Source organism: Hordeum vulgare, chromosome 6H (genome assembly GCF_904849725.1).
Source record: "Hordeum vulgare subsp. vulgare chromosome 6H, MorexV3_pseudomolecules_assembly, whole genome shotgun sequence".
Taxonomy (NCBI): domain Eukaryota; kingdom Viridiplantae; phylum Streptophyta; class Magnoliopsida; order Poales; family Poaceae; genus Hordeum; species Hordeum vulgare.
The window spans coordinates 540,335,726-540,351,180 of NC_058523.1; positions in this window are offsets into that span (position 1 = coordinate 540,335,726).

Consider the following 15,455-nt stretch of genomic DNA (forward strand, 5'->3'; position numbering starts at 1 on the left):
CCGAGGGTTCCCCCTTTGCGCATCCGCGAGCCGAGCAGGACAGAGCTACCATCAGCTCTCGAGTGGACAGATGTTGGGGGTAGAACCCCTGCACTTGGACCTCAGCTCCTCGACTGGATGCGGTACCGTCACCAGAGTCACAACGGGACACAGGGTCCTGTCCCTACCTTCTATCACCGCCAGCTACCAGGATTCGTTCGTCCTCTCCGACGTTGATGTAGCCTTATCGCTACATCTCGTTGTGGTACTCTTCCACCGCGTGCCTGCGCGCCGCCTAGTGAGTCCAGGGTATCGTCAAATGCGTCCGGGCTATCGCCAAATTTCGAGTTTTTAATCGTTAGTCTGTAATCGAACTTATGTATGGGTCTGTATGTCGAACTCAACTACTATGGAGTATCTATCGCTTTTCCCTTTCATTATGCTTGATTACTTCATGAATGCGTGCGATGCCTTTCAATTACTTTAAGCTAAACTACCCCTGCTAAATATTTAACAGGATGGTTAGACCAGCTGGCCGCCCGCGTGGCCGTGCCAACGATGCACCACCCCCGCCTCCTGAGTATATGGCGGGGATGATCCAACAGTTTGAGCTGAACCGCCAGTTTATGCAAGGGCTCATGGATCAGTTCCAAAGGCCGAACATGAATCAACCACAAGGCGTGACACTGCAAGACTTCTGCCGTCTCAACCCTGCGATCTACCGCAGCTCAACTCAGCCTCTTGATGCTGATGACTGGCTCCGTGACATTTCTTATGAGCTAGAGTCTGCCAATGTGCCCCTGGCGAGCTATGTCAACTTTGCCGCCTACTTTCTGAAGGGTCCCGCTGCTCAATGGTGGGACAGCCACAGGCGCTCTCAGCCCGATGGAACTATCATCACTTGGGCAGAGTTCAAGGCTGCTTTCCGTGCTCGATACATTCCCCAGGGAATCATGGACCGGAAGAAGCGTGAGTTCCGCAACTTAGTCCAGGGCAACAAGACTGTGGATGCTTATCAGCGGGAATTTCTGGAATTATCTCGCTATGCTGAAGAAGACATTGCGACTGATGCACGCAGGCAGGAGAAGTTCCGTGAAGGCCTCCACCCTGATATCAAGCTGACACTCCTCGTTCAGGACTATGCTGATTTCGCCACCCTCGTGAACAAGGCTATTCAGGTTGAGACTGGTCTGCAGGAATACAAAGATAGCAGCAAGCGCAACCGTGACATGGGCTCATCTTCGGGCTCATCTGCACAGAAGCGGAAGATTTGGATCCCCAACAACATGTACCATGCACCTGCTCCTACTCCGAGGCCGTCCTATGCTGCACCTCGCCTGCCTCCTCCACCACCTAGGCAGCCGAGGCTCCCAGCTCCACCGCCTCGAGTTCCTCCTTCCCGTCCTGAGGACGGGCTGTGCTTCAAGTGTGGCCGTCCAGGTCACCGTGCTAGAGACTGCAGGCAGAATCAGAATCAGCTGGCACTTCCCGCAACTGGCCGTGGCAACAACCAGAACCGCAACTTCAACACTAAGCCTGCTTATGTTCGTGGTCAGGCCAACAACATTGATATGGGTCAAGCTCAAGACCAGCCTGCTACCGTGATGGGTACACTTCTCGTTAACTCAGTACCTGCTTCTGTATTGTTTGATACAGGAGCATCGCATTCCTTTATGTCGGAAAATTTTGCATACATGCATGACATTAGGAGCGAAGAGATGAACCTCCCGATAGTGGTAAACACCCCTGGGGGCGAATGCCGAACCTCTGTGGTTTGCCCCCATGTTCCAGTTGAAATTGAAGGATTAGAATTCCTTGCCAACCCCATCCTACTAAAGTCATCCAACATCGATCTCATATTGGGGATGGACTGGTTGAAGGCTCATACGGCATCGATCGTTTGTGCCACCAAAACCGTCCACCTCCTACACCCTTAAGATGAACTCGTAAGCTACCATGCTCATCTCGTCCGTAATGCTGAGGCACGGCTGTATGCCTTGAATGCATTAAATGCGTCGCCTCTTGAAGGGATTGAAAACATTCCAGTGGTCCGAGAGTTCCAAGATGTCTTTCCAGAAGAACTTCCGGGGATTCCCCCTGCTCGAGCTGTCGAGTTTGTCATTGACTTGGTACCCGGTACCACTCCTATTGCCAAGCGTCCTTATAAAATGCCACCACATGAACTCCTTGAACTTAAGCAAGAAATTGACAACTCGCTCCGTCTGGGTTTCATCCGTCCGAGTTCCTCTGCTTGGGGAGCACCTTCTCTCTTTGTTAAGAAGAAGGATGGGACAAATCGATTGGTTCAAGACTATCGTCCTATCAACCAGGCCACTATTCAAAACAAATATCCTCTCCCTCGGATAAATGATTTGTATGATCAACTTGCTGGTTCCACCGTTTTCTCTAAGCTCGACTTGAGATTGGGATATCACCAGATCCGTGTTCGCAAGGAGGATATTCCAAAGACCGCCTTTGTTACTCGATATGGATCATACGAGTACACCGTCATGTCCTTCGGCTTAACCAATGCACCGGCAACCTTCTCTCGATTGATGAATTATATATTCATGGACTACCTCGACAAATTTGTCGTGGTATATCTGGATGATATTCTGGTGTTTTCAAAGAACAAAGAAGAGCATGCTGAACATCTTCGTCTTGTGCTGGATAAGCTTCGGGAGCATAAACTCTATGCGAAGTATTCCAAATGTGAGTTCTGGCTAGACGAAGTGACTTACCTTGGTCATGTGATTTCCAAGGATGGTATTGCGGTCAACCCCGAACGAATTCAAGCTATTCTTGACTGGACTCCCCCGAAGAATGTCAAGCAAGTCAGAAGTTTTCTCGGACTCGCCAGCTATTGCCGTCGATTCGTCGAGAACTTCTCCAAGATTGCGAAGCCCTTAACCAACCTGCTTCACAAAGGTGTTAAGTATGAATGGACTGATAAATGTCAGGAAAGTTTCCAGGCACTCAAGGACAAACTAACGTCCGCTCCAGTACTTGCTCCTCCAGATACGAAAAGGGATTTCGTCATATACTGTGATGCTTCTCGTCAAGGAATAGGTTGTGTCCTAATGCAGGATCGCAAGGTGATCGCTTATGCTTCACGTCAACTGCGTGCTCATGAAGAGAACTACCCAGTTCATGATCTCGAGCTTGCCGCAGTCATTCAAGCATTGAAGGAATGGCGACAATACCTTGTCGGTAATCGCTGTGAAATCTACACCGAACATCAAAGTCTGAAGTACTTGTTCACTCAACCGGAGCTGAACCTGCGTCAACAAAGATGGATGGAGCGTATAGCAGATTTTGACTGTAGTATATCATATACCCCTGGCAAGGCTAATGTAATGGCTGATGCCTTAAGTCGCAAGTCATACTGCAACCACCTCCAGGTTCATCAGGTTCACGATCGTCTGCAAGAGGAATTCCGTAAGCTGAACCTCCACATTGTTCCTCAGGGTTACCTTGTTCCCCCTCCTGAAGAGTATCAAAAGATGAACCTTCGTGTTGTTAATCAGGGTTCCCTCAGTAACCTAGTGGTTGAACCAGATCTTGTGAGCTCCATAAAGAATATACAAAACTTTGACGATGATGTCGACAGGATTAAGAGCTATATTGTAAAGGGTAAACCCTCCTTTTTCACCATTGATGAAGGTGGCGCCTTGTATTTCAAGGGTCGCCTATTCGTCCCAAACAAGAAGGAAAATCTCAGGATGACTGGGAAGGTGATGGAAGAAGCTCATGACACACCATTGTCTATTCACCCGGGTAGTACCAAGATGTACCAAGACATCCGGCAAAGATTCTGGTGGCCCAATATGAAACAAGACATTGCACGCTATGTGGCAGAATGTGATATATGCCGGCGTATCAAAGCAGAACACCAAAAGCCTGCGGGAACTCTGCAACCTATCTCTATTCCCGAGTGGAAATGGGATCACGTTGAAATGGACTTTGTCACTGGTTTTCCCAGATCTCAGAAAGGTAATGATGCTATCCTTGTCGTCATTGATCGACTGTCCAAAGTTGCACATTTCCTAGCCGTCAAAGAAACGATTAATGCTAGTCAACTGGCAGATCTTTATATGTCAAGAGTTGTTTCACTTCACGGTATTCCGTTGGTGATCAGTTCGGACCGTGGCAGCTTGTTTACTTCAAAATTCTGGGAAAGTTTTCAGAAGGCTATGGGGACTCATCTATCCTTCAGCACTGCATTTCATCCTCAATCCCAGGGACAAGTTGAACGAGTCAACCAAATTCTTGAGGACATGCTTCGAGCTTGTGTCATTTCTTTCGGTAAGAAATGGGAGGAATCTCTCCCGTATGCCGAGTTCTCTTACAACAATAGCTATCAAGCTAGCCTGAAGATGGCCCCTTTCGAAGTATTGTATGGGCGAAGGTGTCGGACTCCTCTGAATTGGTCAGAAACTGGGGAAAGATCACTCTTCGGTCCGGATATTATTCAACGTGCCGAAGATCAAGTCCGCATTATTCATGAGAATCTGAAGGCTGCTCAGTCTCGTCAGAAGAGTCAGTATGACCGTCATCATCAAGATATGGTCTATCAACCTGGCGAAAAGGCTTATCTTCGTGTTACACCAATGAGAGGTGCACACCGTTTCGGAATCAAGGGCAAGTTAGCTCCTCGTTATATTGGTCCTTTCACTGTTCTCGAAAGGCGTGGAAGAGTGGCTTACCAATTGGAACTGCCGGCGAACCTTTCTCAGGTTCACGATGTCTTCCATGTTTCTCAGCTCCGTTGCTGCTTCAAGGACCCTATTCGAGCAGTGGATCACGATATGCTAGAGCTACAACAAGACCTCTCTTATAAAGAGCATCCGGTCCGCATTCTCGACCAAGCTGAACGTAAGACTCGTCGCAAGGTCACTAAGTTCCTTAAAGTGCAGTGGTCAAATCACTTTGAAGATGAAGCCACTTGGGAACGCGAGGATCATCTTCGTGATGAATACCCCGGGCTCTTTCCCTCTACCTCTTAATTCTCGGGACGAGAATTCTTGTTAGTAGGGGAGAATTGTGACATCCTCGACTTTTGCTACAGTAGTGATTGTAATTAAGCTACAGTGATCAACCGCTGATGATGCCACGTCATCGAATTCCCATCTCAGACCCGCGTGGATTCGCGTCTGTCCGGATCGATGATTTGAAAGCGAAGGGAAGCACTTTATCGGTTCATTACAAGTGTTAAAGGGATATATATGTAAGGGGAAAGTATTAAAGAAATAATAATAAAAGAAAGAAAAGAAAACTGAAAGAAAGGATTAATAAAAAGAAAAGGGAAAAGGTAAAACAAAATAAAAACAAAACAAAACAAACAAAAAAAAAACAAGAAGAAAGCCCCCCTCCCAGCCGGCCCAAACTGGGCCATGTGGCCCAGCCGCCCCCCCCAAACCCTAGCGCCCTCCTGGGCGCCACCCTCCCCTCGCTGCTCCCTCCCCTCCCCTGTGCGCCGCCGCCGCCAGCCCCCCCCCCCCCCCCTCGTGGGGGGCCCCACCCCACGTCGCCAGCCCTCCCCCACGAGGGCCCCACCCCGTCCCGTGGCTCCCTCCCGTAACTCCCTCCCTCCCGTGACTCTCGGCCCCCCCTCCTCGCCAGATCCTCACCTCCCGTGGCTCCCTCCCACGACCGAGCCCCTCCACACCCCGTCGCCCCCCTCCACTCCACCTCGCCTCCCCTCCTAGATCCTCCACCGCCGGCGGCCACTCCTCCCGCCGGCAGCCCCCCCCGGCGGCGACTCCTCCTCCCACCGGCGGCTCCCCTCGGTCCCCCCTCACCACGCCGGCGAGCCCCCCCCCCCCCCCCGCGGCTCCTCTCCTCCCGCCGGCGGCCTCCTCTCCCCACGGCCGCCTCCCTCCACCGACCATCCTCTCCCGGCGGCCCCCCCACCTCTCGGCCTCCACCCCGCCGGCAGGGGCGCCGGCCACCTCGGCCCCCCCCATCTCGGCGGCCGGCCCCTTCCGGGGGGTCCCTCTCCGGCGGCCCTCTCTACGGTGGCCGCCCCTCACCGTCGGCGGCTCCATCTCCGGGGGGCCCTCCTCACCGGCTCCTCCTCGCCGACACACCCGTCACCACCATCGTCACCGTCACCGTCACCGCCTCCACGTCCGTCTCCACCGTCATCTACGTGCGAACTCCGGCTTCACCGGGCCGTCACGTCACCGTCGGTGAGCCCCTCCTCGGGCTCCTCCCACCGTGTCGATCTCCTCGCCGCCCCGGTTCCGTTCCGGCAAACGGGGCCTCGATCCGTCGAGGGTAGACTCCGGTAGGAGGGATTAAAGTTTAGGTTCTTCTAGGTGGTGTTAGAGAAAGTTGTTCTTTGTCTCTGTTAACAGAGAGAGAGAGAGATGAGTGTTGAGAGAAAAGAAAAAGAAATAAAAACAAAGGTTGTATTCCGTATGTATGTATGTATGTATTCGATACCCGTATTATGTATGTATTTGCGTATATAGGCATGTGGAGAGATACGACATTTGTATGTTTATTTATTTGTAATTTAAAATGTGTATTTGGTCTTAGGTCACTTACCGGTGGGGCCATTGCACCCGGGTCTATGACAGGGAGGCCCCACGCGTTAGTTGAAATAAAAATATAAGAATAATGTTTTTCTTAAAATAAATAAATAAATAGATATTTAGTTAAAATAATTAATTAACATAATTAGAGTATGACACGTGGGTCCCTCGTTGAATTAATCTGATTAATAAATATTTAATCTTAAATAAAACTTGTGCCTATGACGTTCAGGACCCGCTGGTCAGTTGACCAGTCAAATGTGATGTCAGCCTGACATCGCGATGATGTCATATTGGAATTTTATTAAATCTTTTAAATCTGTTTTTAACTCCTAAATAATTAATAAAACTTTGAAAATTAATATTAAATAATCCGTAAGTCAGATCAAAATAATTTCAACATGAAAGTTGATCAGCAAAGCGAGACGAACCCGGATGCACGGCCCGTTCGTCTGTCACGCGTCCCTAGCATAGCAAACATGGAACTTTTCCATCGTTTCCAGTGTAACCGGTAGTAGCCCGAGACCCGGAAAGTATCGTCAGATATTCTTCCGACCCGTCTATGACGGATGTTGCTGCGTTAGCTCATGTCTAGCCTGCATATTTCCATGTCATGCTTTGTGTTGCATCGGTGCTATTATTTATTGTTTCTTCCCCCTCTTCTTACCGATAGACCTCGAGACTGACGCTGCTGCCGGGTACATCTACGACCCTGCCGATCAATCCTTTGCCGCAGAGCAGCAAGGCAAGCAAACCCCCCTTGATCATTCCTATATCGCCTATGTCTTTCTTTCTACTGCTTGCATTAGTATTTTGCTATTGTTGTAGTTAGCTCCTATATCTGATGCATAGCCTGTTTTTGATGAACTGCTACTTTCAGTCATGTACCTTTAACCTGCTTAGTATAGGTGGAGCAGTCATCCCCTCTGACCCCGTAGATCAGTTGCCCCGCTTGTTTTCAAATCTCGATCTCTGATCGACGAGCCAGACCCGACACAGCACTTTCACCCCCGTTCGTTGTACGACGCTACAGAGATACTATCGGGTACCGAGGGTGACACCTCGCTAAGTACTCCTGATGATATTTCTGTAGTATAGCTAGTCGGTCGTGGTTATCGAGGGTGATTCCTCTTTCACCATTCCCGATGACGTCTCTGTCGTGCCACCCCGCGAGTGTGGGACCTCCGAGGGTGATTCCTCTAAGCCCACCTTGACGGGTACATCGTTCGGAATCCAACGAGGGTGATACCTCGGATTCCCCCGATGATACAACCACACAGTTACTCGACCATGTTACTGGGATCATTGGTGATTAGTTGTAAGCCGGGTGGATTCCCGTGAGACTGTGTTGTTGGCCTAATTAAAATGCTAATGGCTTTGGGTATTTGATCTGGGTTGGTCGGAGACCTTTTCGCACTAACCGGCTACGCGGGAAGAATTATGGGTACTCGACGTCGCGGTATCAGCCGAAGCTTTTCAGATGCCAGCAGTGTAGCGGCGCGCGCCCGAGTGGTCCCGAGATGCATCGCGCTTGTGATTAAGGGATGCTAGGACTGACGTCGGCCGCCCACGCCACGTGCAGGAGCGTGAAGGGGAACTGGGCCCATGAACCCTTTGTGCTTAGGATTTAGACCGGCGGGCTGGCCTCTCTGATTAGTCTTAGGTGGGGCTGCGACGTGTCGATATTCCGAGGCCGGGCAGGACCCAGAAAAGTATGTCCGGCCAGAGTGTTATCGAGCGTGACGGGACATGTGGTGTACCCCTGCAGGGATGAAAATTAACTATTCGGATAGCCGTGTCCACGGTTACAGGACGACTTGGAGTTGTGCCCCGATCTTATACAACTACAATTGTTACTTAACTGGAATTAGTTTGCCTCGGGATTGCTTCCTCGCAGGGAGTCGAGGGAGGATCTTTAGGCGTGACCTCACTTTAATATTGCTGCAACAATATGACTATTAATGTGTTACCCCCCCCCCCTGTTCTACTCTCGTCTATTGCTGCAAGACCCTGAAGATGCTAGTCTTCGATAGGACTAGGCCTTCTCTCTCTATTCTCGCATTGCTGCAGTCAGTCCACATATAACCCCCCCCTTCTTTGATACTGATGCATAATTAGAATAGTTCTGATGTAAGACTTGCGAGTACTTTGGATGAGTACTCACCGCTGCTTTGCTCCCCCCTTGTCCCCTTGATCCGCTTGCTGCGACCAGATGATGAAGCCCAGGAGGTGGAGGTCCCCGCCGCCGACGACTGCTACCCCGACGGTGCCTACTACTACGTGGAGGCCGCTGATGATCAGGAGTAGTTAGGAGGCTCCCAGGCAGGAGGCCTCGCCTCGTTCGATCGTTGTATCTTTTGTGCTAGCCTTCTCTAAGGCACCCCATGTTTTATGTCTGTACTCAGATATTTGTTGCTTCCGCTGACTCGTGTGTTTATCGAGCTTTCGTATTCTAGCCCTCGAGGCCCCTGGCTTGTAATATGAAGCTGATGTTATTTTATTTGTGTCTAGAGTTGTGTTGTGATATCTCCCCGTGAGTCCTTGGGTTTGATCGTACGCATTTGCGTGTATGATTAGCGTACGATTAAGCCGAGGGCGTCACAGTACTGCTCTGATACCAACTTTTCACGCCCAAGATGCGACCCTATCCTCAATTTGGCACGAGGGCCTCGTCAGGGATAGAAGCACATCTCGTCGTGTCGCAAGAATGGATATCGTTACAAGTACATGTACTGAAAAGAAGAGGTATATAATAGAATTGGCTTACACTCGCCACCAGCTACATCAGAGTCACACCAATACATTACATATTCATCCAGAGTAAGAGCAGGGTCTGACTACGGACGAAAACAAACGAGAAAATAAGAACGACGTCCATCCTTGCTATCCCAGGCTGCCGGTCTGGAACCCATCCTAGATCGATGATGATGAAGAAGAAGAAGCAACTCCAAATGAAAAATCAACGCGCTTGCGTCAAGTAACCTTTACCTGTACCTACAACTGGCGTTGTAGTAATCTGTGAGCCACAAGGGACTCAGCAATCTCATTTCCAAAGGTATCAAGACTAGCAAAGCTTAATGGGTGAGGCATGGTAAAGTGGTGAGGTTGCAGCAACGACTAAGCATATTTATCTGGTGCTAAACTTACAAGTACAATAAATAAGAGGGGGAAGAACTACGCATAACGGACGTGAAATACTGATGACCAAATGAATGATCCTGAACACCTACCTACGTCAGACATAACCCCACCTTGTCCTCGATCGGAGAAGGAACTCACGAAAGAGACAGTCACGGTTACGCACACAGTTGGCATATTTTAATTAAGTTAACTTCAAGTTATCTAGAACCAGTGTTAAACAAAGTTTCCACGTTGCCACATAACCGCGGGCATGGCTTTCCAAAAAGATTAAACCCTGCAGGGGTGCTCCAACTAGTCCATCACAAATTACCACAAGCCGCATAGAAATCCTCAATCACGAAGCTCACGATCTCGTCGGATTCCCTAGTGGAAAACCTCAACTTTGAGATTACCCAAAGCATCACCGGAATCCTGATGCACAAGATATTTCGTCAAAGGTAAAACTAATCCAGCAAGGCCGCCCGACGTGTCAACGATCCCGATAGGAGTCGCGTATGTCGTTCTCAGGACACGATGGATGAGCGATGACCATGCCAAACGCCGAGTTGCCCCGGGTAGCGTTAATAAGCTGCTCTGTTTTGGACCAACACTCATGAGGAGCACTGGCCTGGGGGTTGATTAAATTATCTTCGGGTTAATTACTCCCTATGCACTTCATTAGTTATTAGGCAAATGTAGTACCAAAGTTGGGCCTTGCCAGACCAGCTTTAATCTAAAACGAATTATCAAGGGGGTCCCCATAACAACCCCGATCGTATTAGGAGCGCTCAATTATGGAACATAACACCGGTAGCCGAAACTAAGGGGGCAAAGGTGGAACAAAACACCAGGCTAGAAAGGCCGGGCCTTCCACCTTTTACCAAGTATATAGGTTCATTAAAATTAAATAGCATTTAATAGGGTGATATAACAAGGAACCCATGCTATCACATGGAAGCAACTGCACCTGCAACTAGCAACGCTAACACAGGGTTAAGCGAGCGGTAACATAGACAATCAGTGATTTTCTAGGTTGAACAGGTTAAAGGTTATCATGGCATTGTAGAGAGGTTGATATTTAACATGTGGTAGGCAACGAGACGTATACGGTAGAAACGGTAAAACTAGCATGGCAATGATAGTAATGGTATCTGTGGAAATGGTCATCTTGCCTGAGATCCCGCTTGGTAGAAGAACAACTCCATGGAGTCGGTGAACCAACATAGTCGAACGGGTCCTCACATTCCGACACGCTTGTGGAACTCTATCGAGACGGGGCAAACCGAAAACAAGCATCAACACAGATGTTCACCACGGCAAAAGCAAGACATAATGCATACCCTAATATGATGCATGAACAGATCAAAATGCAAGGGGTGGCATGGCAATTCACCTCACACAATACTACACATTAAGTGAAGCTCGATATGCATCGAGTTGCATATCGACGAGACTCCACGATTAATTATTTAGTTCACTCCCGGTTATTTACACGGCAATATTAAATGTGGTTAACATGGCAAGGGGTGAAGCGGTGATCCTACATGTCATCCTAGTCGGTTAACACACGGGACTTAGAACAGAGCTACGACACAAGAAACATGCACACATGATATCATGCCATGAATGCGTCATGCATGCAGGCTTGCAGCAACACGGGCAAGAAGAGAAAGGAGCATATGTCGCCACAGCGAGCGAGAGGGAACCATGGCGGCAAGACGAAAACGAAGCCACGGCAACGTTCCTATCCCGATAACTCAATGAGATATCGGTGCCAACGAATAGGGAGCGCGTGCGGGAACGCTAAATAAAGATGGGGTGATCCCGCTACCGGGTTCCCATGTGTCGAGGGCACAACGAAAGAGGAACACAACGGGCAACGGGCAAACGTACGGTGCAAACATACGATACATCTCATACAACAGTTGCATTTGGTTCACGACACGTCCCATCGGCATACCTTCGAAGCGTGTGTATCGGACCGGTTCGGTTCGTAGCGGACGTCGTGGAAGTCGTTGTCATCGTGGTACTCGGATCTCGTCGACGGTAGTCGTACTCCTCACGTCGGTACACGGGTCTTCGGCGTCGGTAGTCGAACACGGTTCCGGGGGTCGTCGATGACGTTGTGGTACTCGGCGACCTTGTCGATGATCCACGGTGGCGGGGATGGAGCGCGCGGTCTTCGGCGATGTCAACCAGTGACAGCAGCAACGGCCAGCAACTAACAACTAACGGCAAGTCGACAGGCAACCACAAGCAGCAACAACAGCACTAGGCAACGGCAACGGGGCATCGACAGCAGCTAACAACAAGGCAAGAAAGCAGCATCTAACAAAGGAGCAGTACAACAAGGCAAGCAACACAACTAGCACCACTAGCTACAGCAAGCAGCTACGACATGCAGCAGCGGCTAGTTGGCATCAAAGCAACATCAACCTGCAGCTAAGGCCAGCAACAGCAAAATGCAGCAGCTAGCAAGCAGCGGCATGGGCAGCAAGCAGCAGCGTAGCGGGCAAGCAACAGCGGCAGCAACATGCATCAGCAGGGCAGGCACGCAAGCGGCAAGAGCATCGGCACAAGCAGCATGAACATCAACAACAACTAACACATTCGACAGCAAGGCGCGGCAACAGCAGCACGGGCAAGCCGGCGGCGGGCGGCGCACCGGGTCGAGGCGAGGCGAGCTGGCGAGGAACGGGCGACCAGGGCGACGCCATGGGGAGCATGACGGCGAAGGAGGTTGGGGGCGAGCTACGACGGGGCGAGGGAGGCAGGCACAACTTCGGCAGCGCAGCAAGCCGACCACGGCCTGGCATCAGGCAACAACAAGAGCTAGCGGCAGGCAAGCGAGCTCGAGGCGGCGCGGTACCGGCGAGCGGACAACGGCCAGCGAGGTTGAGGGCGGCCGCGGCACGGGACGAGGGCGGCGACGCGAGGGAGACGTCGAGGCCGAGGCTAGGCTGCTCACGGCGGAGAGGGAGCCACGAGGGAAGGGCTGAGCGCGGCGGGGTGCGACAGCTGGAGGTCGAGAGGGGGAGGTGCGCTGCGGGGTGGAAGAAGGGGGAAGGAACGGGGGAAGAACAGATGGGATCGGGGCTGAGGGAGCAACGGCGCAAGGGAGGAAGACGCTGAGGGGATCGGGATCGGGTTGCGCTAGGGCACGCAGGCAGGGGCCACGCGGGCCTTGGGCCAACTCGGCAGCACTAGGCTGGGCTCCTCTCCCTTCTTCTTTTTTTTAAAACAGAAAAACTCACAAAGCGAAAAGAATTAAACAAAATTAAAATAATAATAATAAAGTGCTTTTGGGCTCTTTGAAAAATAAACCCCAACTATAAAAATAGCTTGGGCATCTTTTAAACGAATAAAAAATAAAACTTTTTTTTGAAGAATAAAAGAAAATCCTTTTTTACAAAAGAATAAAATAAAACCTCTTTTATAAATAAAATGAGACTCTAGTTTTAAAATAAAACAAAAGGAGAAATAAAAGAAAAACCCAAGGGGTTGCCTCCACATTAAATAAAAGGATTTTAAAAGAAGACGAACTTTTAAAAGGGGGTTAAAATTGAAATCTTTAAACAACCATGAAATAAAACAAGAGAGGAGGGAAGGGTTTTAGGTCCACGGTGTATTAGGCTTTGAAGCGGTTCTGTTGCACCCACTCTCATCATGCCAACGAAGAACGCCACACTCACAAAGCACTCACAAGCATTAACACCCAACAACACGGAGCAACAAGCAACATCGACAAAACACAGTTGACATGATGCCATGCATGATGCGATGATGTAAACTAAATGATGATGCAACAAATAAAAATAATCACACGACGGAAACGGAAAAAAAAGGAATCTTCTGGAACGTCGGTCTCGGGCTGTCACAGGCATCTGGCAAACAAAGTAAATGCAAGAGATGAATTTGCGACACTTACTTGGATGAGTTCTTGACTTGATCTTCCTCCCCGGCAACGGCACCAGAAATCCTTTTGCTACTTCTCAAACAACACCGCCAGAAATTGACACGTTGACGGAGATTGGGCTTGCGTTGGTTTTTCCCTTGAAGAGGAAAGGGTGATGCAGCACAGGAGCAGTAAGTATTTCCCTCAGTTTGAGAACCAAGGTATCGATCCAGAAGGAGGGTCTCGTCAAGTCTAGAGTACCTGCGCAAACACAAACAAGCTTGCACTCAACACTTCAAAGGGGTTGTCAATCCCTTCAAGATTGTTTGCAAGGTGAGATCTGAAGGCGGAAAGTGCAATGAAGTAAAAAGTGTAAGGCTGAAAATATGGTGTGGAGTAGACCCTGGGGCCCATAGTGTTCACTATAAGCTTCTCTCAAAATAGCAAGTATTACGGTGGGTGAACAAATTATTGTCGAGCAATTGATAGAACCGCGCAAAGTCCTGACGATATCTAAGGCAATGATCTAGCATATAGGCATCACGTCCGAGACAAGTAGACTGATACTTTCTGCATCTACTACTATTACTCCACACATCGACCGCTATCCAGCATGCATCTAGTGTATTGAGTTCATGACGAACAGAGTAACGCTTTAAGCAAGATGACATGATGTAGAGGGATAATCTCAAACCAATGATGAAAACCCCATTTTTTTACCCTTGATGGCAACAACACGATACGTGCCTCGCTACCCCTTCTGTCACTGGGTGAGGTCACCGCATGGTATGAACCCAAAACCAAGCACTTCTCCCATTGCAAGAATCATAGATCTAGTTGGCCAAACAAAACCCACAACTCGAAGAGAATTACAAGGATATGAAATCATGCATAAGAGAGATCAGAAGAAACTCAAATAAGATTCATAGATAATCTGATCATAAATCCACAATTCATCGGATCTCGACAAACACACCGCAAAAGAAGATTACATCGGATAGATCTCCATGAAGATCATGGAGAACTTTGTATTGAAGATCCAAGAGAGAGAAGAAGCCATCTAGTTACTAGCTATGGACCCGTAGGTCTATGGTGAACTACTCACGCATCATCGGAGAGGTCATGGTGTTGATGGAAAAGCCTTCCGTGTCTGAATCAACCCTCCGGCAGGGCACCAGGATGTGCCCCAGATCGGATCTTGCGGAGACAAAAGCTTGCGGCGGTGGAAAAGTGATTACGATGCTCCCCTGATTATTTTGGGAATATTTGGGAATTTATAGGCGCAAGATCTAGGTCAGGGGACCTCCAGGGGGCCCACAAGCTTCGATGGCGCGACCCCCTGGCCGCGGGGTGGGGGCTTGTGGGGCCCCTGGTGCTCCTCTGGCTTGGCCCCCAAGTCCTCCGATCTTCTTCCGTTCCAGAAAAAATCTTTTCGGGGATTTTCTTCCGTTTGGACTCTGTTTCAAAATCTCCTATGAAAGGGGTCAAAAACATGGAAAAAACAGGAACTGGCACTTGGCACTGAGTTAATAAGTTAGTCCGAGAAAATAAATAAAAGGCATGCAAAACATCCAAAGTTTGACAAGATAATAGCATGAAACCATCAAAAATTATAGATACGTTGGAGACGTATCAAGCCACCTGTGGGCCACAAGCCAACAGGGCGCGCCCACCCCCTTGGGCACGCCCTGATGGCTTGTGGGGCCCACGTGGCTTAGTTTAGCATGACCCAATGCCAAAAAAATCCTATATATACATAAACCCTCAGAAATAAACATCGAACGTCCGCTTCACCGCCGCACTATCCGCGTCGACGAAAAAACTATTTGGAGCCTTTCCAATACCCTGCCGGAAGGGGGAAATCATTGTCGGTGGCCATCTTCATCATCGGGAGATGGCCATGACGGGGAGGAAGTAGTTCA